Source organism: Macrotis lagotis, chromosome 6 (assembly GCF_037893015.1).
Source record: "Macrotis lagotis isolate mMagLag1 chromosome 6, bilby.v1.9.chrom.fasta, whole genome shotgun sequence".
Taxonomy (NCBI): Eukaryota; Metazoa; Chordata; class Mammalia; order Peramelemorphia; family Peramelidae; genus Macrotis; species Macrotis lagotis.
The window spans coordinates 112,687,794-112,715,020 of NC_133663.1; the positions used below are offsets into that span (position 1 = coordinate 112,687,794).

Sequence of the window (27,227 nt, forward strand, 5' to 3'; positions counted from 1 at the left end):
TCCTTTTCCTATGCCTATTACTGTCATGTACATATGCACACACTCTATTATAAGAGGCTATTGCAATTTAAAAAATAAATGTATGAAACAATTTTTCAGGGAATTATTCATTTTCAAATTTTATTGCAATAATGGAATTGCAAAGAAAAATAAAAATTTCAAATTTCATTGTTTGAATCTACATTCTATCTAGCCATTAGAATGGAGCCATGTATCTAGAGCAGACAATGTTGATTCAGAGATCATCAGACACTGTCAGAAGAAACAGCAGAAGTGCTGTGAAATCCAACCATATATTCAAAGTTGACAGTGTTTTTACAAATTGATGCCAAACAAAACTTTGACATTTCCTGGGGAAACATGCCATTAGAAACTAAAGAGTGACATTAGTACATCCAAGCACAAGGGACTAGAACAAGCTATGGAAAGATGAAAAGATTATAACTTTTTATTTTGAGGTTCGGTTTATATATTGGACTTTAGACAGATCCTTCCTGAATGATACAAAAATTTTCTGTTTCACTGCCAACTGTGCCTCATGAAAAAGAATAAAACCCTCATTCTTTCTTTACAAAGGACCTAAATCAATGTTTCTTATTTATGATTTACACAACTTGGATACTGTGTTCATTGATGTCATCTGTCCCTATGACAATGGTTTATAATGGAAGATTAATGGAAAATTTCTGTTCTGTTGTCAAGAAATCTAGATATTAATTCTAGGTCTGCCAGTAACTAGCCATGTGAGGTTTATTGACTGGATAAGGCTAATACCTCCAAATTAATAATGAATCAGATGTGGGTAAAGATGCAAGTATGTTGCCTGCTTGCCTTGTAACAGATTATAGAGGAATCAAATCTATATTTTCTGCTTCCCCATTTTTAAACAATTAATAGCTAAGAGGAGAAAATCCTTATCAAGAGCCTCTTCAAGAACCAGTTAATATTGTACCAATTGAAATTTCCATTCATTTGAATGAATATATGGTGTATAAATATAATGATAATGTCCAAATATATTCTTTTGTAAAGAAAGAACAACCTCAGCATAATAGAAAAAGGTTATGAATACTGAAGTTTTTTGAAATATTACATATATTTAGAACTGAATTCATCTCAGAATTCTTTGTGTCCAATACAATTATAGAAAAGAAAAAATATTGAAAGAAGATTTGTCCAAGGTAACAGTCAAACTAGCAGCTAGGTATTGCAGTGGATAGAGAGACTCATCTGTAGTCAGAAGGATGCATTTTCATGAGTTCAAATCTGTCCTCAGACAGTTATTTACTTGTGTGATGTTTGGAAAATCATTTAAACCCCATAATAAATGAGGTTAAATGGCCCAGTTTCCTCACCTGTAAATAAACTGGAGAAGGAAACGGCAAATGACTCCAGTATCTTTGCCAAGACTACTCCAATTGGGTTCGAAAGAATTGGAGACAATTGAAAATGAGTGAAGACAAAATTCCATTGAATCTTTTCAGTAACTCAACAATAAATCTCATGCCATTGTTCTCAAATTTGCATGTTTATCTCATTGCAGACTTTGATATAGTCTATGTATACAGAACTGAAACACTTGTGGTTTTTATCTGTGGGACAATAAAAAAAATGATTGTTTCCCAATGAGGTATCATTATCATAATGACCAAGAATTATTCAATTAAGGGTTTTCTGTATGTAAAACATTATACCAAGCTCTAGGGTAACAAATAAAGTCAATTAAAAATATAGATCTTGTTTTTCATGAAATCACTTTTTAGTGGAGACATAACATTGAACAAATTGTGTAAATACAATGAACATACAGTGAAAATGAAAAATTGTTTGGAGAAGAAATGAAGGAAAAAGAACAGATGAAGAAAGGCCTCCTGTTTATAGTAAGATTTGACCTGAGATGTGAAGGAAAATTGTGAGCAAAACAAGAAAGGAGAGACTTGTAATATAAGAAGAAACAATATTGTGAAAGAGTTTAAAATTTAAATAGATAATTTTATATTTGCTCCAAAAGATTTTTAGGATGATTAGAGACTTTATTGTTAGTAAGTTGGCCAGATCATAACTTTTGTACAAACTTTAGTACAATTGAAACTTGAGAGGAGGACGAACTGTCTTTGGAAGTCACTTGAAGTGACTTCCAACTAAAATAACATTGCAATGAGAGGTAAGGACTTCAACTGGGGTGGGAACTGCTTGAGAAGAAAGAAATAAATTTATAAAAGGGATATTGGGAGCATAGTAATAGCAAGACTAAGAAAAAAAGATATTAAATGATATGTGAATGAGAAGTCAAATATGACAACTGTAAAGAGAGTCTGGGTCACAGATCAATAGTAGGGTAAAAGGATATGCAATATTGGAAAATGAGTTGGATTGTGAAAAAGATAGTTCTGTTTTCAATGTGTTGACTTTGACATTTCTTTAATATATCTAGTTCAAGATGTCAGATAGAAAGCCAAGGTGACTACCAAATAACTTACTGAGTTGGAAAAAATTAGTAACAAAATTCATCTGGAGCAAAAAAAGGTCAAGAATAGCAAGGGAAAAGATGATGGAAAATGATATAAAGAAAGTTGGCCCAGCTGTAGAGCTAATATTGTTTTATAAGGCGACAGTCATCAAAACTGCCTGGCACTGGATAAGAAATAGAATAATAGAGGCAGATAGGTAATGCAATGGATAGAGTACCAGACCTGGAGTCAGGAGGACAAGAGTTCAAATCGGGCCTCAGACATTTAATAATTACAAGCTGTGTGACCTTGGGCAAGTCACTTAATCCCATTGCCTTGAAAATAAAAAAACAAACAAAAAAAGAAGAAATAGATCAATGGATCAATAGATTATGAAAGTTTCAAAGGAAACGACAGTAAATGATTACAGGAATATACTGTTTGATAAACCCAAAGAAATCAACTTTTGGGATAAGAAATCACTATTTGACAAAAATTGTTGAGAAAACAGGAAAATTGTATGTCAAAAACTAGGCAGACTCACCAATCTCACACTCCATACAAAAATAAGGTCAAAATATACATAAAGGGCAACATCATAGAAAAATGAATAGAGCAAGAAATACTTTATCATAACTTGGGAAAGGGGACAAATTTATGACTAATCAAGAAATAGAGTAGGTTATAAATTGCAAAATGAGTGATTTTGACTATATTATATTAAAAAGTTTTTGCACTAATAAAATCAATAGTGCCAAAATTAAAAGAAAAGCATAAAACTAGGAAACAATCTTTACAACTAGGAGTTCTGATAAATCCCTCATTTCTACAATACATAGATAAGTGCATCAAATTTATAAGGTTACAAGTCATTCCCTGATTTATAAAGGGTTAAAGGATATGAATAGACAGTTTTCAAATGAAGAAATTAAAGTTACAAATAATAATATGAAAAACATTTCCAAATTATTATTTTTAAAATTTATTTTTGAATTTTACAATTTCCTCCCCTAATCTTGTTTCCCTCACCCCACCCCATAGGGAAGACAGCCTGTTAGCATTTACATTGTTTCCATACTATACATTGATATAAATTAAATGTGTTGAGATAGAAATTGCATCCTTAAGGAAAAAAAAATATTAGATAGCAAAATTACATAATAAGATAATTTTTTTTAAAATTAAAGGTAATAGTCTTTGGTCTTTGTTCAAACTCTCCAATTCTTTCTCTGGATACAGATGATATTCTCCAGCACAGATACCCCAAAATTGTCCCTGAATGTTGCACAGATGGAATGATCAAGTCCATTAAGATTGCTCATCAACCCCATGTTACTGTTATGGTATACAGTGTTCTGGTTCTGCTCATCTAATTCACCGTCAGTTCATGCAAATCCTTCCGGACTTCTCTGAATTCACATGCCTCCTGGTTTCTAATAAAATAGTAGTGTTCCATAAAGTACATATACCACAATTTGTTCAGCCATTCCCTAATTGATGGAGATTCACTCAATTTCAAATTCTTTGCTACCACAGATAGAGCTTCTATGATTATTTTTGTACAAGTGATGTTTTTACCAATTTTCATGATTTCTTCAGGGTACAGACCCAGTAGTGGAATTGTTGCATCAAAGGTTATGCACATTTTTATTGTCATTCAGGTATAATTCCAAATTGCTCTCCAGAAAGGTTGGATGAGTTCACAGCTCCACCAACAATGTTAATAGTGTCCCAGATTTCCCACAACCCTTCCAACAATGATCACTGTCCTTTCTGATCATATTATCCAGTCTCAGAGGTATGAGATGATATTTCAGAGATACTTTAATTTGCATTTCTCTAATAATGAATGATTTAGAGCAGTTTTTCATATGACTATGGATCACTTTGATTTCCTCATCTGGAAATTGCTGCTTCATATCCTTTGACCATTTGTCAATTGGGGAATGTCAATTGGTTTTTTTTTCATAAATTTGACTCAGTTCTCTATATATTTTAGAAATGAGTTCTTTGTCAGTAATGTTAGTTGTAAAAATTGCTTTCCAATTTGCTATATTTCTTTTGATCTTGGTTACAATGGTTTTGCCTATGCAAAAACCTTTTAATTTAATGTAATCAAAACTGTTTAGTTTGCTTTTAAATGATGTTCTTCTCTTCCTTGGTCATAAACTGCTTCCCTTTCCATAGGTATGACAGATAAACTATTCCTTGATCTCTTAGTTTACTTAAAATATTGTTTTTTTATGTCTAAATCCTTTACCCATTTTGATCTTATCTTGATATGGGGTCTAATCTGAGTTTCTGCCACACCAATGTAGAATTTTTCCTAACAGTATTTTATCAAAGAGAGAGTTTTTATCCCCAAAGCTGGAATCTTTGGGTTTATCAAACAGCAGATTACTATAATCATTTCCTGCTATCTCTTTTGCACCTAGTCTATTCCACTGATCTACCACTCTATTTCTTAGCCAATACCAGAAAATTCTGATGACTAGTGTTTATTCTACTTTTAGATCTGGTAGGGCTAAGACACCTTCTTTTTGCAATTTTTTTCCCATTAAATCCCAAGAAATTCTTACCTTTTGATTTCTCCACATGAATTTTCTTAAAATTTTCTCACTCATTAAAGTAATTTTTTGGAATTTTGATTGGTAGGGCATTAAATAAGTAGTTTAATTAAGGTAGACTTGTCATTTTTATTATATTAGCTAAGCTACCCATGAGCAGTTGATATTTGTCCAATTTTTAAATCTGTTTTTATTTAAGAAAGAAATGTTTTATAGTTGCTTTCATAGAGTTTCTGAGTCTTCCTCAGCAGGTTGACTCCCAAGTATTTTATATTGTCTGAAGTTATTTTGAATGGGATTTCTCTTTCTTGCTCTGGCTATTGTATCTTTCTAGTAATATATAGAGAAATGCTGAGGATTTATGTGAGTTTATTATATATCCTGCCACTTGGCCTAAGTTGCTAATTGTTGCTAGTAGTTTTTAAGATGATTTTTTAGGATTCTCTAGGTATACTGTTATGGCATCGGCAAAGAGTGAGAATTTTGTTTCTTCCTTCCCAATTATAACTTCAATTTCTTCTTCTTCTTCTCTCATTGCTGAAGCTAACAATTCTATCACAATATTGAATAGTAGTGGTGATAATGGGCATTCTTGTTTCATCCCTGATCTTATAGGGAATGCTTCTAGCTTATCCACATTGCATATAATACTTGTTGATGGTTTCAGGTAGATACTGCTTATCATTCTAAGGAGCAATCCATTTGTTCCTATGCTTTCTAGTGTTTTTAGTAGAAATGATTGCTGTATTTTGTTGAACATTTCTGCACTATTGATATAATCATTGATTTCTGATAGGTTTATTGTTGATATAGTTAATTAAGCAGTTTTTCTAATATTGAACCAACCCTGAATTCCTGGGATAAATCCTGCTTAGTCATTGTATATTATTCTAGTAATAAATTGCTGTAAAATTGTCAAGATTTTATTTAAGAGTTTGCATCTTTATTCATTAGGGAGATATGTCTATAATTTTGGTTCTCTGTTTTAACTCTCTGGTTTAGGCATCAGCACTGTAATGGTGTCATAGAAAGAGTTAGACAGAGTTCAGTCCTCATCTATTTTGCCAAAGAGTTTATATAGAATTGGAACCAATTGTTCCTTAAATGTTTGATAGAATTCATTTGTGAATCCATGTGGTCCTGGAGACTTTTCCTTAAGGAGTTCAACAATGGCTTGTTGAATTTCTTTCTCTGAGATAGGGTTATTTAAGTATTTGATTTCCTCTTCATTTAAGCTGGGCAACATATATTTTTTGTAAAATTCATCCATTTCCCTTAGATTATCAAATTTATTAGCATGCAGTTGGGCAATATAAGCCTGCATTGTTACATTAATTTCCTCCTCATTCATTGTGAATTCACCTTTTTCATTTATGATACTGTTAATTTGGTTTTCTACTTTCATTTTTTTAAATCAAATTAACCATGGGTTTATGAATTTTATTGTTTTTTTCATAAATCCAACTCTTGCTTTTATTTATTAGTTCAATAGTTTTCTTGATTTCAATTTTATTAATTTCTCTTTTAATTTTTAGAAATTCTAATTTGATATTTAATAGGGGGTTTTTAATTTGTTCTTTCTCTAATTTTTTTAGTTGCATGTTTAGTTCATTGATTTCCTCTTTCTCAAATTTATTCATGTAAGCATTTAAAGATATAATATATCCCCTGAGAACTGTCTAATCCATATCCCATAATTTTTGGTATGTTGTCTCATTATTGTCATTATCTAGGATGAAATCATTAATTCTTTCTATAATTTGTTTTTTGATCCATTCATTCTTTAAAACGAGATTATTTAATTTCCAGTTAGTTTTAGGTCTATCTCTCCCTGCTCCATTATTGCATGCTATCTTTATTGAAGGATGTATTCATTATATCTGCTTTTCTGCATTTGATTATTAGGATTTTATGCCCTAGTGTATCATCAGTTTTTGTGTAAGTGCCATGTACATCAGAAAAAAAGTATATTCTTTTCTATTCTCATTCAACTTTCTCCAAAGGTCTATCATGTATAGGTTTTCTAACATTCTGTTTACTTACTTAACTTCCCTCTTGTTTATTTTATGCTTATATTTATCTAAATTTGAGAGCAGGAGATTGAGATCTCCCACCAGTAGAGTTTTACTGTCTATATCTTCCTGTAACTCATTCAACTTATCCTCTAAAAATTTGTACGCTGTACCACTTGGTGCATACGTATTTAGTGTTGAGATTGCTTCATTGTCTAGAAGGATATAGTTTCCTTCTGTATCTCTTTTAATGTGATCTATTTTTGAAGCTGCTTTGTTTGAGATAAGGATTGTTACCCCTGCTTTTTTCACTTTAGCTGAATCAAAATATATGTTGCTCCAATGATTTACCTTTACTCTTTCTGTATCTGCTTCAAATGAGTTTCTTGTAAACAATACATTATAGGATTCTGTTTTTTAATTCACTCTGCTTTTTGCTTACATTTTATTGGATAGTTCATTCCATTCACATTCAAAGTTATAATTACTAACTATTGTCTCCATGCTATCTTCTGTCTGCTTATATTTTGCCCCTTTTTTCACTTTATCCATCTTCCACAGAGTTTTGTTTCTGAATATCACCACCTTCACTGCGTTTGCACTCTTGTTTCCAACCCTTTGCCCCTTTCTTTTCCTTTTCCTATTGCCTCTTCTTCCTTTTGTCACTCCCTCTTTTACTCTCTCCTCCCCCTTTCCCCTTTTAATGCTTGAAAGGTAAGATAAGTTTCTCAGCTTAACTGAGTATATGTGTATGTTTAGGACTAATCTACCAATGTTTAGGCATTATCTGATAAGAGTAAGATTCAAGCAGTTCTCATCTTCTCCTATTTTCTTCCCCTCTATTGCAACAGGTCCCTTGTTCCTCTTTGTGTAATGTTATTTGACCCATTCAATATCCTTCATCCTCCCATATCTTTATTTTACCCCGCCCCCCCTTTAAGGAGATGTTGTTTTCAAATCATTCTATCAGAGTCACAGAAAAGTCATGCATGTCCATCACTTCTGGCTAAGTATATTCTCTCTAATTGAGTTACAGTTCTCAAAAGTTATGGGTACCTTTCTCCCAGGTGGGGACAGCCAGTTTCATCTTATTGGATAGCAATTTTTTTTCTTTACCCCGTTTTTAATTTTTCATGTGTCTCTTGAGTTTCCTGTTTGACGTCCGAATTTTCTGTTAAGCTCTGTTCTGTTCAACAGGAAAATTTGGAAATCTCCTATTTTGTTAAATGTCCATTTATCCCCTGGAAGAAAAGCCTCACTTTTTGCTGGATAGTGGACTCTTGGACACATTCCAAGTTCTTTGGAATATAAAATTCCAGGTCCTTTGAACCCTTTATGTTGATGCAGTCAGGCCCTGAATAATCCTTACTGTGACTTCTTGGCATTTAAATTGTTTCTTTCTATCTGCTTGCAGGATTCTCTCTTTTATCTAATAGTTCTGGAATTTGGCTACAACATTTCTTTGTGTTTTCATTTTAGGATCTCTTTCCAGAGAGTGTTGATGTATTCTTTCAATCACTATGTTGCCCTCTGTTTTCATATCAGGGCAGTTTTCCATCACTAAATCATACAATATTAAGTACAGGATTTTTTCTCTTCAATGTTTTCAGGAAGCTGAATGATTCTTAGCTTGTCTCTCCTGTGCTGATGAGGTATTTTACATTTTCTTATTTTTTGATTTTGTGTAACAGATTATTGTTATTTCATGATATCATTAGTTTCCACTGATTCCATTCTTTTTGTTTTTGAGAAGAATTTTCTTCATTTACATTTTCCATTGACAAATTCTATTTTTGAATGAGTTTTCCATTTTCCAGAGTTAGTTTTGAGAGAATTATTTTCTTTTTGCATTTGCCCAATTGAGGATTTGAGAGAATTATTTTCTTTTTTATTTGTCCAATTGTATTTTCCAAGGATTTATTTTCTTGTTGTGAGATGCTAATTTTCTCTTGCACGGTCTTAATTTTCTCTTGAGTTTCTTTTCCCAATTTTTCCAAATGATTTTTAAACTCCTTCCTGATTTCTTCTTTGAAATCTTTTGAAATCTTTCAGACATATTCTCCTCAGAAGTTCTAGATGTCACTTGGTTAGGATCTGATACTTCAAAATTGTTTTCAATGGGCCCCTCTCTCTGCTGGCCTTTTTTTCATTTTCCTAGGCTTTTGTGTTGAGGGGAGGGACTGGCTCACAGATGTTTGTTTTTGAAAATCCTGGAGCCTTTACTCACTGGGTTTAGTAATTCCAAGTGGGCTGGTCAGTAGGGGGTACTGTTTGCTTTCTCTGGAGTATCTGTAGCCTTGATTGCAGGCCCTCTCCCTAGTCCTGGGGTGGGGGCAGTTGCTGATTGATACTGTCATCCTTGAATAATATGGGCTGGGCCCTGGGAGGAGGTAGTTAATCTCCCTATTCAGCTGGGGATGCTCTGCTGCCCACGCAAGAGCCTGGGGTTGGTGGGAGGGGGGCTGTTACTATGTTTTTTTCTGGGAAGAGGGCTCTGCTGAAGCTAAAGATCTCATGGCCCAAAACTGAGTGGATTGATGTCCAACTGTACTCTGCAAATCTGTGCTGAAACTTATCCTCCAACTTCATTGGGGCTCCCCAGACCTCTACTCCCACAGCCACAGCTTCCACTGCTAAGTCTCGTCTTATGGCTTTACCGTGATGCTGTCCCTGGGCTGGCTTTGTGCTATCCACTCCTGCTTCACCTACAGTCCCTTGAGACAGACCTTGTTGATAGATGTTCTTCTCCTAGCTTCTCTTTCTGGACTTTGTCAATCAAATTTATGTTAAGAGATTACTTTCATATTATTTCTGAAAGGAAACAGGAGACCTTAGCACAATGCCTGTCTTCCCTCTGTCATCTTGTCCAGAAGTCCTCTAAATCATTATTGATTAGAGAAATGCAGATGTAAACAACTATGAGATGTCACCTCACACCTACCTTGACTAATATGAGGAAAAGGGGAAAATGATCACTGTTAGACAGTTTGTGAGAGAATTGGGACATCGATGCATTGCTGGTGGAGTTGTGAATGGATTCAACCATTTTGGAGAGTACTATGGAACCATGACTGAAGAGCAATAAAAATGCCCATTCCCTTTGACCCAGCAATTCCAATTCTATAGGTCTATATCCAGTAGAAATCACAAAAAAATGGGAAAAGTCCCACATGTTCCAAAATATTCATAGCAGTTCTTTCTATAGTGGAAAAGATTTGTAAATCAATAGGGAATGGCTAAACAAGTTATGTTACATGAATACACTGGAATATTATTGGAAATTATAAATGCTCAGATTCAAGTGAAGCATGGTATGAGTTACAGAAGGGATCAGAACCAAGAGAACAAAGCACACATCAACATCAGCATGATCATCCTTGATGGAAACAGCTCCTCTTGGTAGTTCAGAGAGCTAGAACAACCCCATTAGAATGGCTATTGACAATGTTTTCTACTTCCAGAGTAAGAAAAACAAAACAAAATAAAAACAAAATCATACAAATAGACAAAAATCCTTGAAATACTGATGAACCCTTTATAGATTTTTATTTCCTATATATCTCTTTCCCTTTATCCTAATTCCTTAAACCAAAAATGACTGAACTGTAAACATGCTTATCAAAAATCAAAAAAAAGAAAGTCAAGGTGAGACTAGAGAACAGATGATAAGTTAAAAAGGCAAATACATAAAATATATAAATTCATGTGAGAATTAATACATGGAAGTTATTGAATCTCATAGACTATATTTTGTAATAAATATTTATAAAATTATTTTAAAATGGGAGTTTCATTAACTAAGCACTTATATAATCTGTTCTTATAGTTGTATGACCCATTTAATAACAGAGTACTTAGGAAAAATAAAATGGAAACCTGTAAATATATAATTTTGATTTTTTTAAAGATTCAACATTTTAATTTAAACTAATTCCTTAGATGAAATTATTTTAAAAATTTCAGGTGAAAATAAACCCAAAAATTTTATAAGAAAGAAGAAGTTTCTACTGATATACCTGAAACATTAAATCTAATTAGTCATGAGATATTTCCATTCCTAAACTCTAAAGGAATACAAAAAGTGAAATTGATTTTTAAAATTTCATCTAACAGTAAATAGATCCACTAGACTTTTGATTTCAATATTAAATTGACAATTATTTTCTTCCCTCTTATTCACCCCTTCACCATGTAGTTTTAAAGAGAAATTAGAACCATTAGATAAAACTAAAGTTATTAAAGGAAAGTATCTTCATTTTGTTACTTAATTTCTTATATTAAAATGTCATTCATTGAGGAGATAATTAGTTGAAATGTCAGAGAAATTTTTCATGCTGAATATCTTGCTGTACCAACCAAAGCTGCCTATAAAAATAAGAACCTTGAAACTAAAGTTACTATTCTTACATGTAACACATTTCATTTGTTGTTCAACTTCCATGCTTGTTTTCCTTCTTATCCCTTTGAGATGCTATTTTGCAAAGCTTTCATCAGTGCTTGTGACACAACATTTACTTCCCTCATCTCAGAATTAAATCCAGTCATTTAAGAGAAAACATTTTTCCCAGTACATCACAAATCAATTTTCAGTTTATCAACAGTGAATTCAACAGCTCCTCATCAAACTTGCATTGTTTGAGAACTTATTATGTTTTCTCTTTCAGAGGCTACACTGCATTTTATGTGTAATGAGTGATATGTTCTCAAACCCTAGTATATATATATATATATATATATATATATATAAATCATATCTATAACCCAAAAAGTCATAGTGAAGTTTAAATCTTTTTACAAGAATAAATTTACATTAAAACTTTTGGGAGACTTTGTATCTATGCCTCTATTGTTTAATAAAAGTTAAATTATGCAATTATTGTTATCAACAGAAATCTATTTTCTTTCTAGTATACTGCTATCCCCTAAAGAAAAAATAATTCTTATAACAATATACAGTCAATAAAAATAAATTCTATTCGCTGAACTTCTTCCAAAAAATACACTTCTCATTGTGCAAACTATTTATCACCTTGGTATATATTATGCTCTGTCAGTACTCATTGAATTAATAAGAGATTTTAATAATTTTATTGCTGTGGTTTATATTGTTTTTGTTATAAAATTGTTCTCATAGTTCTTCTCATTCATTGTATATCAGGTTATTGTCTTCCAAACTATTTATTTTTATAACATTGATTTAATACCTTATATGCATATATATATATATACATACATACATACACTGTGACATATGTTATATCCATAATGCATATATATATATCAAAATTTGTATATATATGATAACTAGCAGTACATATTAATATACTTTCTGTTTTTTCTTATTTCATATGTGATTACATTCTATAAAATTTTTACTGTCTAAAATGATAAATATCCTCATTCCTCATATCATAACAGTCTATCATAGAGAGATATTATCTATCCTCTTCCTTCCTCTTTCCCTCCCCCACCATCTTTCCCCCCCCCCATTTCTTTCTTCCTCTCTGATTTAGGAGTATAGAAAGAAATCTACATTTCCCAACAGCTGCACTGTTTATGTTTGACAACACCATCATCATGCCTCTCTGCAGGGTTTCCTGTCATCACCCTTTTTCATCTTCCTTTGATGTGTTCCCTTCTTCCATTAAATTGTGAGCTCCTAAGGGCAAGGATCTTTTTTCTTGCCCTTATTTGTATCTCCAGAGCTTAGCATAGCTTTAGCACAGATTAAGCATTTAATAAATGTTTTTCACATTTTATTATATCTTGTGAATAAAAGGTCAATATTCCTGAATTTCTTTCCTAAACTTCTTAAAGCCAATTTAGTGACTGTTTTACTTGGTTTGTTGGGTTGCTTCCCCCCCCCTTAATTGACAAGGGCTAGCCAAGACCTTGATAAGTCATTTTAAGACTGAAATAAAATGAGATGTTTGTAAAATATTTATCAGTTAACAAAAGTGAGCTTAGCCATAACAAAGAAAAGATATCCAAAAGGGCCTGATAAGAGCAGTTTGTAACTTCTATAGCCTTTTAGTTCAGGTTTGATACTGTGATGAAATGAGTTATTCATAAATCACAGAACATTTTAAAAAGGAAGTTTACTTAGTCAAAAGAGTAACGATACAGTGTTATCACAATGCTATGTAGCTTGTTTTGGTACTATACTATCTCTATCTGTGAACGTGTTTGGACAGTTCTTCAGAGTTTAATGACTTGACTCAAGTTTTTCCATTCATATTAGAAAAGGTAATAATTTGACTGATCAGACAATTAAATAGCAGAAAATGGAGAAATGTGTGCCTTCTTTGTAATATAGATTGACCTCATCAAGGCTTGCAATTGGTTTGTACTGCAATGAGTCTGAAATAAATTTAGCTATTCAGACAAATTTGAAATTATGAGCCTAAAAATTAACTAGAGTATTATCATATTGTGTTTGAATCATTGTGTATCAACAATAGAAAGGAAAAGAAAGATTGTTTGAAAATCAGATTTTAAGGCTGAAAAAGACATTAGAAACCACTGAATATACTTTCCTTGTATTATACAGAAGGAAACTGTGACCCCCCCCCAAATTAAATGACATGAAAAATGTCACACACAAGTTCTAGCATAGTTGGCACTAGATCTAATTGTTTTTGAATATAGAAATACTTCTCTTCTGACCAAATCAATCTGCTATTCTGGTAATCAGAAATTGTTTCCTGGTGTTAAGGATACTCTGAAAATGAAAATACAAGAAGACTATAAAACTATTTGGGCAATTTTGCAAAATGAGTATAGTAACAGACTGACAATTAGATCATAGAAGGCCTGTGTTACATGCTGACCTACAATGTGAAATCTATGTTAAACTTTCAATGCACTGAAGATATATAATAAATTGAAGATAAAAGTTGATACTTTATTTCCTTATCAGAAAATGTGTCAACTGACATAATGATAAACATAAAGCAAAAGTTATATGAAGATCAGCATCTTTTGTGATTAATAATGGATTGCCACATCAATATGTTGCTGTTTTTCAAATACCTTTATAACTTTCAGACATTGGGCAGCTAGGTGGTATAGTGTATAGAGCCCAGGCCTTGAGTTTAAATCTAGCCTCAGACACTTAATACTTGCCTAACTGTGTGACCTTGGGCAAGTCACTTAACCCCATTGCCTTAAATAATAATAAAAAAATAATTGAAACAATAAGTCCTAGACATGGACTTGTCTTAGATGAGACATTAATAATTCCATCAGCATTCTTATGTGCCATGGCAAGAAGGCCTTTATTCTAACTTGATCCTTGGACTTGTCTACAAACTGCATAGATAGGCTGGTGCCAGACTCTTTCTCTAAGGTTTTATGAAGTAGAAATTACAATAGGATAGTCAATAATTGACAAGTAAGGTATTGTGTTGATAAGGATAAGCAGGAGGAACATTACAGAGTCCAGTTTAAGGGTAACATCAATACATGTCAGAAATAACTTCTTTTTCTCTAATAAATAGACAAAAGATCTCAAAAGTATCTAAAAACCTAATGTATGTGGTGGGGGTTCTTGGAATTTATACAGTCAGGAAAGCAGAGAAATAAACCTTGGCCAATATTGCAAGCAACAAATTGAAAGGTTGAGCATGCTAATCGTATTAAATGTTTCAGGTATATTTATTTATATAGACTGTAACCAAGGAACTAATCTTAATGTCAAATTTCAATAAGACAAGTATGCATTTTTTTTAGATTATTTTTGCAAAGCAATGGGGTTAAGTGGCTTGCCCAAGTCCACACAGCTAGGTAATTATTAAATGTATGAGGCAGGATTTGAACTCAGGTGCTCTTGACTTCAGGGCCAGTGCTCTATTCTTTGTGCCACCTAGCCACCCTACAAGTATACATTCTTAAAATAATAGGCTCTAGAACTAGGGGGACTTCAAAGTTTATTTAGCTTATTAAATCATTTAAGAGATGAGGGAACTATGCCCTATAAAGGTGAAGTAATTTATAGGTCACTTTCATTTTAAGCAACAAAATTAGAATTTCAATCCAAGTTCTCTCAATTAAAATCATTGTTCAGTAAAGTCAAATTATATATGAAATTACTAATACCTCTTGAAAGTACTAAAACTGAAGAATTTTCAGAAAATGTTTTTCATAGGAAATTCTTAGTTTTATTATTTATGTCTTAGGTAACACAGTGGTTCAGAGAATAACTGATTCCATGGAAACAATGATAAAAATAAGATAAGAAACAAAATTGTTCAGAAGAAGCAATAACACTGAGAGTCAAGCTCACACCTTACCCAAAATTTTAGTTAGATTTTAACAATGTTTAAAATGTTATCAATTCCATTTTCTTAAAATAAAACAAAAAAACCCACAAGGATTCATAAGTTTATCAGTTCTTATTCATAAGAAAGAATCATTAGAAATTCATCTCCCATCTCCAATGAGAGGCATTTGCAACCTGCAAATGATACAAAAATGATAAAATTTATGAAGGGATCATAGCTATTTAGTAAAGTTGTGTTGTTTTAGTATAGTTGTAAAAGTATTTTAGCTTAAGGAGCTTTACAATAGGTGGAGTCAAGGTAGCAGAATAGTGAAGTACACAGTCAGATTGTCACAATGTCTCTTTGAAAAGAAAAAGCTAAATTTATACCTCACAATGATTTCTGAAGCAGATGAACCAACAAAAGGTGAGGCAAAACAATTTTCTAACCTTAGACAGCTTGGAAGTTCAGTAAGAAAGGTGTTTTTTTTTTGTAGATGGGTCTCAAAATACAATGTAGGAAATGGAGGCAGAGATTTCTGGAATGAGGCTATAGATAGAGTGGGTTGGTGGTTGGATAGCTGGTCAAAGGAGACTGAAAGGAAACCTTTGCTGGTAGTGGGTAAGAACCATTTATGTTTTTCATACATTGCTACAGAATGCATTCCCAGGACCAAAAGAAGTAACAGTATTTGTGGCATGAATACAGCAAAAGCCCAAGGTTACAATTCCAGGGGGAGGGCAGAAAATTTCTCTGTTATACTAGAACCAGAAAGTATCATTGAAACTGAAAGGGTGAACTAATTAATTCCTGAAATAGGCACTAATCTTAAAACCTGAAGGAATATTACAGTCAAAATCCGGGTTGCAAATGCTTAGAAACAATTCAATTATATTTGAGCCACAATACACATACGATTTAAAAACTTCCACATTAAAGGATCAGAGGGTTTGGAACATGATGTTCCAGAGTGTAAAGGATATTAAATTATATTCATATAATGTATACATATATATGTATGTATTATATATACAAAACTGAGTATAATGATTTGGGGGGAAATGGCTATTTTTGGAGTGAGAATTTTCAAAAGTTCCTTATGAAAAGTACAGAGTAGAATAGAAAATTTGACTTCCAAATGCAAGATTGAAGATAAATTCAAAAAAAAATAATTGTGAAAGAGAAATCATCACAAAATCAATAATTTAAATTTTTTACATCTTTGTATGGGAAGATGATAACTATATCTCTGATTACATTGATTGTGACAGTAAAGAAGAATATATATATCCAAAGGGTGCAAACATGAGAAGATCATGGTGAAATGTTTTTAAAAAATAAAATTAAGAGAGTGGGAAGTTAGTAGAGTCAAGATGACAGAGAAAACCCAGAAAATGCCTGAATTTTCTGCAGTTTCCCTCAGATTTAACATTAAATTAAGACTGTTAAACAGACTCTGAAATGGAAAAAAAAAAGGTTTTTTTTTTATCTTGAGATAATTTAGAAGAACATTAGAAAAGGTCTAGTTACAAAGTTCAGCTTTAAAGTTACAAAATAGGTTAAAAATGAATAAAATAAAGCAAAGAATCCTGACTATAGAAAGTTATTATGATGACAATGAAGATCAAAAGACAAATTCAGAAGAAACAACAATGTCAAAGTTCCTATAGATTTAACTCTCAGAGGAGAAAATGATTTGGTCTCAAGACCAAAGAGCCTTCTTGGAAGAGATTAAACTAATTTTAAAAAATTAATGAGAGAAATTTTAAAAAATATGAAAAAATAGTTATATGAAAGGGAGTCAACAATTTGGAAAAGAAAGGTCAAAAATAGAGTGAAGCAAATAATCCATTAAAAATGCAATTGTCCTAATGGGGGAAAAAATCACTGAAGAAAACAATTTCTTAAAAGGTAGAATTGACAAATGGCTTTAAAAAAAGCTCAACAGTTAACTGAAGTAAATAAGTCCTTAAAACATTGCTCTGGACAAGAGAAAACTAATGATTCTGAGACCTCAGTGATCACACAAAATCAAAAGAATGAAAAAGAGAAGCAGAAAATATATGAAATATCTAATTAGAAAAACAACTGACTTGGAAAATAGACCCAGGAGTGATGATTTAAGAATTATTCAGCTATCTGAAAGCTATGATGAAAAAAGGAGCCCAAAGAAAATCTTTCAAGAATTTTTTTAAGGAAAGCTTCCCTGATATACTTGAACAGAGCTTAAAATAAACAGTCATTGAAAGAATCCACACATCACCTTAATTTTTGGTTGATATTTTTATTTTTCCAATTACTTAATATGAAAGTTTTTCAGCACTCTTTTGCTTACATATTTATAAGATACAAATTTTAATGCCACCCTTCCTTCCCACCCCCTCCCCTCAATGGAAAAGAGTCCAATAAAAATTGTACATATACATTTGTCTGAGATATTTGCACGTTAGTCACTTTGTGTATGAGGAATTACAATTAGAACTAAGGGAATAGAAAGAATAGAATGGAAAGGAAGGAAAAACAAGAGAATTTCTAAAAAAGTGAACATAGTACCCATTCAGATTCTGTGTCCTCCCTCCCACCATGGCTGAGGATGACAGTGGTCGTAAAGTGACAGACCTTTTCTGATATTCTTCTAAACCCAGGTCTCACAGGGTTGTGCTAGATCTCTGAACTGATGAGAGGAACCGATTCCAACACAGTTAATCAATTAACAATTCACAGTTATTAATCTGTACAATATTTTCTTGGTTATTCTCCCTTCCCTCAGCATCAGATCCTTTTATTCATTCCATGCTACTCTAAAGTCCAATCATTCTTGATTTATTATAGTACAATAGTACACTATAGCATTCATATAACCATAGCTTGTTCACCTATTCCTCTATTGATGGGCTTGCCCTCAATTTCCAATTCTTTGTCACTACCAAAAGAGTTGTTATGAATATTTTTGAAAATGTGAGATTTTTCCTATTTTTATGACTTTTTGGATATAGGCTTAATAAACTGTATTACTGCATCAAAGGGAATGATCAGTATCATTGCTCTTTGGGTATAGTCACAGATTGTTCTCCAGAATGGTTGGATTTGTTCACAACTCTACCAACAATGCATCAGTGTCTGAATCTTCTCACAACCTCTCCAACATTGATCATTTTCCCTTTGTGTCATCTTAGCCAGTCTGATAGGTATGAGGTAGTACCTCATAGTTGATATAATTTGATTTTCTCTAACCAGTAGTAATATATAACATTTTAATAGGATTACATTTAGCTTTAATTTCATCTTTTGAAAACTCTGTTCATATTCTTTGACCATTTGCCAATTGGGGAATGACGTGTAACCACAAAAATTTAATTCAATTCTCTATAAATTTTAGAAATGAGACATTTAACAGAACCCTAGGCTGTGAAAATTGTTTTGTAGATTTATTTTTTCATTATAATTTTGGCAGCATTTGTTTTATTAGTGTAAAAGTTTTTTAAATTTAATATAGCAATATCATCCATTTTGTAATGTGAAATGTACTATATTTGTTGTTTATATCACTCCCCTTTCTATAGATCAAATAGAGAATTTCTTGATCTGTTGATTTATACATGGTACTGTCATTTGTGTTTAAATTGGTGCCCATTTTGACCTTACTATATCTCACACTCTATAGTGTGAGATGCAGATTGATACCTATTTTTTGTCAAATGATTTTCCAGTTTTTCCAGCAGTTTTTGTCAAATAGTGAGTTTTTATATCAGAAGCTAATGTCATTGAGTTGGTCAAATTATTATAGTCATTTGCTCAAGGCTATACAGCTAGGTAATTATTAGTACCTATCCTAATCCATTGGTCCATTACTCTATTTCTTAATCAGTACCAGGCAGTTTTGATGACTTCTGCATTACAGTTTTACAGGTTTGTTTTTGGTGCAGCTAGTCCACTTTTTCCTTTTGCATTTTTTATCAATTCCTTTGATATTGTTGATATTTTGTTGCTCCAATTAAATTTTGTTAGTATTTATTCTTGCACTATAAAATCATTTTTGGTAGAGTGATTGGGATGTCACTAAGCAATTCAGTTTGTGTAGAATTGTCATTTTAATGCTAATTTTAAAAAACTAATAAGCTTGAGCATTTGTCAGTTGGGGAATGACTTGTAACCTTATAAATTTGATTTAGTTCTTTAAATAGTTTAGAAATAATATCTTTATCAGTACCATGAGCTGTGAAAACTATTTCCCAGATTTTGTTTTCCTTCTAATCTTGACTACATTGGTTTAATAGTGGAAAAACATTTTTTAACTTAAAAAAAGCCAAAATCAATTTTGCATTTTATAATGTGCTCTATTTCTTTTTTTGTTACAAATGTCTCTTCCCTTTTCAAAGATCCAACAAAAAGAGTATTTCTTGATCAGGTTATAGGTCTATGGTATTGTCCTATATGTCTAAATCCTGTCCCCCTTTGACCTTACGTTGAATAAGATGTGAGAAATGGTCAATGCCTAGTTTTTGCCATATTTTTTCCAGTTTTCTCTGGAGGTCTGTCAAATAGTGATATCTTATCCCCAAAGTTAATGTCTTTTGGTTTGTTAAGCAATAGATTACTATAGTCATTTTGGACTTACTTTTGCACCTACTCTAATTCACTGGTGCTCATTACTTTATTTCCTATCCATTTCTAGGTAATTTTGATGACTGCCAATTTATAATATAGTTTTAGATTTGGTGCAGCTAGGTCATGTGGATTCATTTTAAATCCTACTACTTTCCTGAAGTTGTTAATATTTATCAAGTAGATTTTTATTTGAATTTAGAGATTTCTCCAAGTATACATCCTATCTGCAATGAGCTTTACTTCCTCATTGCCAATTCTAATTCATTCAATTTCTTTTTCTTCTTTTGTTGCTAAAGCTAACATTTCAAATTGAATAGTAATGGTGATAATAAGCATTCTTGTTTCACCTCCATTCTCATTGGAAATGCTCCTAGTTTACTTCCATTTTATGATGTTTAATGGTGGTTTTAGATACTGCTTATTATTTTAAAGAAAATTGAATTTATTCATATATTCTCTAATGTCCTTACTAGTATTTTGTCAAAGACTTTTTCAGCGTCTATTTAAATAATCATTTGATTTCTGTTTCTCCTGTTGCTAATATTTTCAATTATCTTGAATATTTTCCTAGCGTTGAGCCATTTCTGATTAGCTGGTATATGTCCTACTAGATCACAGTGTATTATTCTAGCAATAATTTGTTTTGGTCTTTTTGCTAAAATTTTATTTAAGATGTTTGCATCAATGTTCATGAGGGAAATTAGTCTTTAATTTGTTTTAGCTCTACCTAGTTTAGGAATCAACAACATATTAGTGTCATAAGAGGAATTTGGATGAATTTCTATTTTTTAAAAAAGTTTATGCAGAATAGGAATTATTTTTTAGTTTCCAATTAGATCTCGGTTTATCTTTCCATGGTCCTTCATTACGGGTAACTTTTATTGCAGCATGATCTGAGAAGTATTTATTATTTCTGCCTTTCTGCACTTGATTTTAAGTTTTTTGTCCCTAGTACATGGTCAATTTTGGTGTAGGTGCCATGTACTGCCGAAAAAAAATGTATATTATTTTTCCATCCCTGTTAAATTTTCTCCAGAGGTCTATCATCTCTAAGTTTTCCAAGATTTCATTCACCTTTTTAACATACTTCTTGTTTGTTATTAGATTTACTTGGTTTTGAGAGAGAGGGAGATTAAGGTCTCCTGTCAGTAAAGTTTTACTGTCAATGTCTCCTTGTAATTCATTTAATTTTTCCTCTAGAAATTTGGATGTTATACCACTAGGTGCATAGATGTTTAGTAATGATATAGCTTCATAACCAAAGATGTCTTTTAAGAAGATGTGGTTTCCTTCTTTATCTCTTTTAATGAGATTAATTTTTGCTTTTACTTTAACTGAGATTAGGATTGCTACCCCAGATTTTTTTTTTACTTCAACTGAGGCATAATATATTTTGCTCCAACCTTTTATATTTACCCTGTGTGTAATTCTCTGCTTCAAATATGTTTCTGGTAAACAACATATTGTAGGATTCTGTTTTTTAATCCCCTCTGCTATCCACTTCTGTTTTATGGGATATTTCGTTCCATTCACATTTACAGATATGATTACTAATTGTGTACTTCCCTCTATCCTATCTTTGTTCATTGATATTTTTGTCTTTCCTTTTCTCTTATTACTCCTCACCAACATTTTACTACTGTTCCCTTTTATTATTTTCTTAAAAATTTAACTTTCAGTTTATTTTCATTTATACCTTCGCTTCCCTTTCATCAGTCCCTACTTCCCTTAACTTTCCCTTTCACAGTTCATTCCTTCCCTATAGATTCCCAAGTGGGAAGTATCTTATTCCCTCTCTGGGCTAAATCTATTGTTTAGAATTTATTCAACATTCACAATCTCCTTTCTTTCCCTCTAAAATAATAAATCTTTGCATCTTTTCCTTTGGTATTATTTATCACTCTAATGCTATTAATCAGTTATCATCAATCAGTTTAATTAGTTGATAGTTTGATAAGCTCATATTGCTATCAAGGTATCACAAACTGCTTTCTTGATTACTTGATAAACAGCATAGACTGAAATTGCATCACATTTCAATTATATTCATTTTTTACCTTACCCCCCTTTTCAAGTATCTTTCTTTTTTCTTGCTTCATCTGAGTCCCGAAATTGAAGAACAAACTTTCAATTCAGATCTGGCTGTATCTACAGGAACCTTTGAAATTCTTCTGTTTCATTGATTATACATCTTTTCCCTTGGAAGAGGATGTTCAGTTTTTCTGGGTAGATGATTCTAGGTTGCATTCCAAGTTTTTGCCTTTTGGAATCATATTTGAATTGTTTTGTTCTAGCTATTTTCTTTCTGACTTGGGAGTTCTGGCATTTGGCTATAATATTCCTGGGGGCTATTTTTTTGGATCTCTTTCAGGAGGAGATAGGTGAATTCTCTCAATTTCAATTTTACCTTTTTACTTCTCAGATGTCAGGGCAGCATACTTTAAAAATGAAGCCAAGACTCTTTTCCTGAGCTTGACTTTCAGTTAGCCCAATAATTTTTAAGTTGATATTGTTTTTATTGTTTCTTGATTCCTCTCAAAGTCATAAGGTTCCTTTAGCTCCATTCTACATTTCAAATGTGTTTTCTTCAACATGTTTTGAATCTCCTTGACTAAGCTACTGACTTCATTTTCATGTTTTTTCCTGAATCTCTCTCATTTCTTTTCCCAATTTCCCCTTTAACTCCCTTGTTTGATTGTCAAAATCTTTTTTGAGCTCTGCCACAGCCTGAACCCAACCCCTATTTTTCTTGTAGACTTTGGATATTTTATCATCTTTGGAGTGTATAATTTGACCCTTCATGGGACCAAAGTAATTGTCTACTATCAGGTTCCTTTTTTCTTGTTTATTCATTTCCCCAGTTTTTGAATTGTTATTTGAACACCTCTGCGAGGACCTCAGTTCCTTCAAGGTCTTATGAAAGGCTCTGACTGCTCTCCTGGCCTGTTCTTTGGTCTGTGAATGACTATAAGTACACTCCTCTGCCCTGGAGCTGTGAGGAGTATCCCTGTTACACTATGGTAGTATGGAAGCTCAGGGTCTGAATATGGGCAAGGCACAAGTGTCCTGTCCCAGGTATAGAGGAGAGACACCGACAGTCTCCCCCATACCTGGGAACATCTGCCAGGCAACTCTATGCTTGGCAGTTCTGTGAGCCTGCTTCCATTTCCTGAGATCTGGGCTGTGGTGAAGGCCATGACTACACTGAAAGCCATGCTGGCCTGGACTCTGCACTCACTCTGGCAGAGGTTTCTCCCTCTGATCTTCGAAGTTGTGCTTTGTGTTCCCTAGATTGACAGGAAAGGAAACTGGTTCTGCTGCCACAAATTATTGTGTCCTGGGACCCAGGCATCCTACCTGCTATTTCCAGATTGCTGAAACTTTTTCACTCCTGCTGGTGATCCTGGTTGCACTGCTGCCTCCTCTACCCATTGGAACAGAGCCTTCCCACCCATGATCGTTCAGGTTACATTGGTCTCATGAATTGCCTCACCCGATCTTTCTGTGTGTTCTGCCTCTCAAAAATTTAGTTAGAGTCATAATTTTAAGGTTTTGGGAATATTTTGTAAGAGAGTTCCTGGGAAATGCTGTTCTCATGCTGCCATCTTGGCTCCTCCCCCCTCCTCCCCCCAAGTATCTTTCAAGTACACAAAATCCTCCTCATGAGCCAAAGTATCATCCAAAGTCATATCATTTCTTGAACTATTTGAACCACTCCCCCAGGTTTATTTTCTCTAACAAGTTACCTCCCCGCCCCCCACCTCCCTTACCCAGGGTAGGGTACTTAACTCCTTGTTAGGTAAATCAAGGCCTATTTTTCACACTTTACTCCCACCTCCCAAGGTCCTTAACCCCTTATTAAGTGAATCAAGGTCTATTTTCTCTACTACTTTACCCCCCCACAGGGTACTTAACACCTTGCTAAGTGAAGCATGGGTTAAGTCAAATCCTGTTCTAATTAACTGCAAGAATCTTAAAGATCTCAAAGTACTGGGAAGCAAATGATTCTAAGTTACAGAGACATTCACTCTGGTTCTCTAAGTTTATGATGCCCTAATTAGATAAGTGTTAATACAGTAGGATTAAAGTGGGTCAATGGATCATGAGACACTTAATTAAAGTTAACACTCCTACTTTTCTTCAGGTCTTTTTGTCTCAAACATAGTGTTGTCATCTTTGCCCTCTTCAAAGAAGAGCTAAGATCCAATTATACCCATATCCTTTAGGTTCATTCTTTTCAATCATATTTTAACTTTTATCCTAAGAAAAGCAAATTTCTAAAGAATTAGAAGTGTTGTATTTTCCCTTTTAGGATTGTATACAATTGGATGATCTTAACAAACATTTATTTTGTTTTGTTTTGTATTTTTCCTTCCCTTATTCATTTACATTTTTTTTGAGCAACTCTTGATTTGTGTTATTGGCAAGTGAATTCTCTGTTCAGTTCTGGTCTTGGCATCAGGAAATTCTGGAAGTCCTCTATTTCATTGAATATCCATCTTTTTCACTAATTGTATATGCTGAAATTTTCAGGGTAGTAATTAAAGCCATTGGAATTTTTATCCTTGGGTCTCTTTGTGGAGGGATTCTGTGGATTCTTTCAATGGTTATTTTGCTATCTTGTTCCTTACATTTGGACAATTTTCCCTTATAATTTCTTGCATGATGTTTTCCAGGTTCTTTTTTGATCCAGGATTTCTGGTAGTCTGATGATTCATAGATTGTCTCTCCAGATCATTTTTTTCCCCTAAAGGGTACTTTACATTTTCTTCAATTTTTCAACCTTTTTATTTTGTTTGATGGAATTTTGTAATCTTCTAGATTCATTGGTTTCTGTTTGTTCAATTAGAATTTTTAGGGTTTTTATTTTCTACAATTAGCTTCTGTGCTTTCTCTTCCTGTTGGTTATTTTTACTTTTAATGAACCTAATTTCATTGGTCAATTTTTCTTAATTTTCCTGCAGGACTTTTATTTCTTTTTTTACCCATTTTTCTTCTTCTTCTCTGGTATTTAAATTCTTTTTTAAGCTATTCGATGAGCTTTTGAACTTGAATTGAATCTATAGACTATTATGATATTCCCCCCGAGTGATTTTTCATCACTTTCTTCTTCAGACTTATCATTGTTATCATCTTTGTCTGTAAAGTTTTCTATAGTGAGTGCTCTTTTAGTTTGTTGTTTTAGCTCTGGTCCTGTGGTATAGGTGTTATAGATCCAAACTTTCTTTGCTGGGGCTGGGGTCTGATCCCTGGCTTGTCATTGGCAAAGATATGGCCTATACAATCTAGGCCTTGCCTTTGAAGAGTTTTTCCCCCTCCTTTATGTCCAGGTTCTTAGTTAACATAATCCCCCATCTGCTCACAAAAATAGAAAAATCTCAAGAAAAATAAAGTGAAAGAAAGAGATAAAAATGTATTTCAGTCTTTGTTCAGATACCATCAGCTCTGTCTCTGGGGTGCATAAAATTCTTTATCATAGAAAAGAAGTTGCTTCCATATTTTTTCCCATAGTTGTTATTGCTGATTACTACTCCTTCCATCCATTGCTCCCACTCCCATTTATTCTTTCTTTCTCCTTTCACTCTGTCCTTCAAACGTGTGCTGAGGTAAGACAAGTGGTGCAGTGAAGAGAGCACTGGCCCTGGGGTCCTCTTCTGTAGGGACACAGTTTATTTTATTGACTAACATCATTTCTTTACTGTTCACTTTTTAAAGTACCTCTTGAATCTTGTATTTGAAGATAAAATATTCTGTTCAACTCTGATTGAACATCTATTTTGTTACTCTTGAGGACTGTTTCACTTTTAGGAGGACTATACTTAGAAGGTCAGGGCAAAAACTGATTGTACTTGAGAAAGGAAAGATTAGTTGAAAGAGGGAATTATATTCTTACTCAGATTGGTTTAGAAATTTATTTTATACTATAGGATATTAGGAAAGGAAAGAGTAAAGAAAATGAAGGGGAGGTGTTGATAGAAGAGAGGGTAAAAAAGGGAGTATAGATGTAGGAGGGGAAAGAGGAAAGTAAAAGAAGAAAGTCTGTTAGAAGTGAAGACAGATTAAGAAAAATAATGGTCAGGAACATATCATTAATCAAAATTCATAAATCATATATTTATAGTTAAGTTATACCACACATCTTCCTTTCTAGTATCTTCCCTGGATACACAATCCTCATGAACCAAAGTATCTGGCAAAGTCAAATCATTTCATTAACCATTTATAATCCCCCAAACACATTCCCTTCAATTGTAACTAATCCATCAAACAAATAAAAATTGCTTTATGATCTTTTCATGGCCAATTCCTCTAAGTACACACTCTCCCTCCAGTGCTATAGTATTCCAATTCTAATATTACAACCCCCCCAACCAAAATATCACTGTCTCTCTCTGTGTTCTTATGACACTGCAACCATAGCACTACAACCCTACTTAGCACTGTCCCTCAGTTCCTATAGTACTCCGACTATAATTGCAGGATACTTCATTTATTTCTAAGAAGGCAGCAATTAATTCCATCAAAAATAAAGAACAAGTAAAGCATAGTGTGATGCAGAGTTTTTGGCTCAGTAAGTATGCTGATAAAACTCAGATTTATGCAGTAGTAACAATTCAAATTACTTTTATGATGCTCTGAAGCCTATTTATGTGCCAAAGACCTATGGTCCATCTCAACAACTCAGTACTGAGCCACACTGATTAATTGTTAGGGACTGCTGTGTGTGGGAGCACTGTAAATTATCATCTCCTGTTGCCTTTGAGCACCAGAAACTTGTTTTTACTAAGTGCCACGGGATTGGGAGTAGATTAGGGTGTGGGAACTTAAACACTTGTATTCTGGTGAATAAACAGAGCACTTGGAGTTCTTGATAGAGTACTTGTCTCCTGCCTCTCCAATGCTTGGGAAAGATTAAGGGGGTCCAGAAGTGGGACTCAACAATTAATGACAGGGATATGACCTTAGAAAGATGGGTTGAACACTTCTGAAGCATTCTTTATAGGCTTAAATCACTTAATGAAGAAGTCATTGACATTTTACCTCAAGTTGAGGTCAATTTTACCCTAAATGAATTTCCAACTGAAAGATTTTGAATGCAATTAGACTTCTTTCAAATGGCAAAGTACCTGATGCTAATTGTGTTCCACTGAGATATACAATGTGGACAGTCCATTGCTCATCCAAAGTTGACTGAAATTTTCTAGGTTGTATGGTATGATGAGGCTATCCCCCAAGAATTCAAGGATTCTTCCATTGTCCATCTCTCTAAAGGTAAAGAGAATAGATTTTTCCTGTGGCAATAAAAAGGATATTTCTGTTTTATCAGTG

General features: G+C 33.1%; 1 pseudogene; it reads right to left on the reverse strand.

Moving 5' to 3' along the window:
* Positions 1 to 9,432: 9,432 nt before the first annotated feature.
* Positions 9,433 to 27,227, reverse strand: part of LOC141492189 (ras association domain-containing protein 3 pseudogene) — a 109,953-nt pseudogene continuing 92,158 nt past the window's right edge.